The following is a 2,500-nucleotide window of genomic DNA, read 5'->3' on the forward strand; positions in this document are numbered from 1 at the left end:
TTGGCATGCTCGGAGAGAAAAAAAGGCAGGTAAAGGTTGTGGATAAAAAAGTCAAAAATTGCCAAAATACTTTCTGGGCCCTCAAAAAAAGGCCTACTCCTCAACGCCTGCTCCCGTCCATGCCGAACCGCGTTTTCTATCAACTTTGGCATGCTCGGAGAGAGAAAAAAGGAAAAAAAGAAAAAAAAGGTCCAGTAAAGGTTGTGGATAAAAGTAACCGGCTTTGGAGAATTGCCTGAATCCTTCCGGCGCTGTGAAAAAAAAAGACCAAAAAAAAGACCTGGTCGTCAACGCCTGCTCCTGTCCATGCCAAACGGCGTTTTCCTCTCAACTTTGGCATGCTCGCTGAGGAAAAGGCAGGTAAAGGTTGTGGATAAAAAGTAAACGCGCTGTGGAGAATTGCCCAAATCGTTCAGGCGCCGTGAAAAAAAGAAAGACGTAGTCGTCAACGTCTGGTCCCGTCAATGGCGAAGGGCGTTTTCTCTCAACTTTGGCATGCTCGCTGAGGAAAAGGCAGGTAAAGGTTGTGGATAAAAGTCCGAAGAACCTCGCTACAATTGCCAAAATCTTTCCGCTGCCATTCAAAAATGGACTACTCCTCCACACCTCCTCCCGTCCATGCCAAACGGCGTTTTCTCTCAACTTTGGCATGCTCGGAGAGAAAAAAAGGCAGGTAAAGGTTGTGGATAAAAAAGTCAAAAATTGCCAAAATACTTTCTGGGCCCTCAAAAAAAGGCCTACTCCTCAACGCCTGCTCCCGTCCATGCCGAACCGCGTTTTCTATCAACTTTGGCATGCTCGGAGAGAGAAAAAAGGAAAAAAAGAAAAAAAAGGTCCAGTAAAGGTTGTGGATAAAAGTAACCGGCTTTGGAGAATTGCCTGAATCCTTCCGGCGCTGTGAAAAAAAAAGACCAAAAAAAAGACCTGGTCGTCAACGCCTGCTCCTGTCCATGCCAAACGGCGTTTTCCTCTCAACTTTGGCATGCTCGCTGAGGAAAAGGCAGGTAAAGGTTGTGGATAAAAAGTAAACGCGCTGTGGAGAATTGCCCAAATCGTTCAGGCGCCGTGAAAAAAAGAAAGACGTAGTCGTCAACGTCTGGTCCCGTCAATGGCGAAGGGCGTTTTCTCTCAACTTTGGCATGCTCGCTGAGGAAAAGGCAGGTAAAGGTTGTGGATAAAAGTCCGAAGAACCTCGCTACAATTGCCAAAATCTTTCCGCTGCCATTCAAAAATGGACTACTCCTCCACACCTCCTCCCGTCCATGCCAAACGGCGTTTTCTCTCAACTTTGGCATGCTCGGAGAGAAAAAAAGGCAGGTAAAGGTTGTGGATAAAACTCCAAAACCTCGCTACAATTGCCAAAATACTTTCTGGGCCCTCAAAAAAAGGCCTACTCCTCAACGCCTGGTCCCCAGGCACGTGCTGGGGGGCCTCAACTCAGGCTCTGCCCAATGTGGATCAAGGTCCACCTTCGCAGCGCCTTATGCGACACCCTGGTTGTGGGGGACGCGGCGTGGCGTGGCGGATCGCTCCGGTCGGCGCACAGCCGGCAACGGTCGACCCGTCCGCCTGGCTTTACTGCCCCCGCGCTTCTGTCTTTTGCACTGGCAAGCTAGCGACCGCTCGGCGTGCGAGGCCCGAGTCGGGGGACGGGAGTCTCGGGAGCCCACCAGCTCCCCGCAGGCTACCCGCCCGGCTGCCGAGCTTCCCGCCTGCGCGTCCAAGTGTGAACGCGCACGGCCGCCTCGCCGGGCTTCCTTTGCCGGGGCTCGGCTTGTCGGCCGGCGTCTCACGGTCCGTAGAAGGTTCGGTGCGTTCGCTGACGACGGGTCGAGAGAAGCGTTTTCTCTCCTCCCTCACTGACGGTCGTTGGTGCTCCCCAGCCCCTTCGGCGTCCCAAAGCGTAACGCCTGCTTCATCTCGTCAAGGGCGCGCCCGTCTCTAACCGGGCGTCGTCCGGCACGTGGAAACGGGCGGGAGACGGTGTCGAGGAGGAAGAAAGGGTGGGGTCCGGTCCGGTCCGGTCTGGTCTCCTCCTCCTCCTTCTTCTTCTTGGCGCGCCTCCCGCCGAGACCGATGGATTCGTTGCACTCTCAGGCCCTGAATCTGTTGTCCGGTGGTTTCAGTTGATAGTGCTGCCGCGGACCGCCCACGGAAAGAGCTCAGCCCTCGTTTCTGTGAGCAGCGGTCCCAACTGGCGCTGCAACCGTCTCCCGGGGGCACGCAGAATACGGGTTGCATTCTGGTTGATCCTGCCAGTAGTCATATGCTTGTCTCAAAGATTAAGCCATGCATGTCTAAGTTCACACCCTCGTACGGTGAAACCGCGAATGGCTCATTAAATCAGTCGAGGTTCCTTAGATGATCCAAATTTACTTGGATAACTGTGGTAATTCTAGAGCTAATACATGCCGACCAGCTCCGACCCCTCGGGGAAAGAGCGCTTTTATTAGTTCAAAGCCAGTCGGGTTCTGCCCGTCCTTTGGTGACTCTGGATAAC

The 2,500-nt window shown here is 53.4% G+C and overlaps 1 non-coding gene across 1 annotated transcript in view; it reads left to right on the forward strand.

The window, feature by feature from the left end:
- The first annotated feature begins 2,239 nt into the window (after window positions 1–2,239).
- LOC143278216 (small subunit ribosomal RNA) overlaps window positions 2,240–2,500 on the forward strand; it is a 1,829-nt gene continuing 1,568 nt past the window's right edge. Inside the window, exon 1 of the ribosomal RNA XR_013053879.1 lies at window positions 2,240–2,500. This exon is cut by the window's right edge and continues 1,568 nt beyond it. This is a non-coding gene — a ribosomal RNA (small subunit ribosomal RNA).

This window comes from Babylonia areolata, unplaced genomic scaffold, assembly GCF_041734735.1.
Source record: "Babylonia areolata isolate BAREFJ2019XMU unplaced genomic scaffold, ASM4173473v1 superscaf6, whole genome shotgun sequence".
Taxonomy (NCBI): domain Eukaryota; kingdom Metazoa; phylum Mollusca; class Gastropoda; order Neogastropoda; family Buccinidae; genus Babylonia; species Babylonia areolata.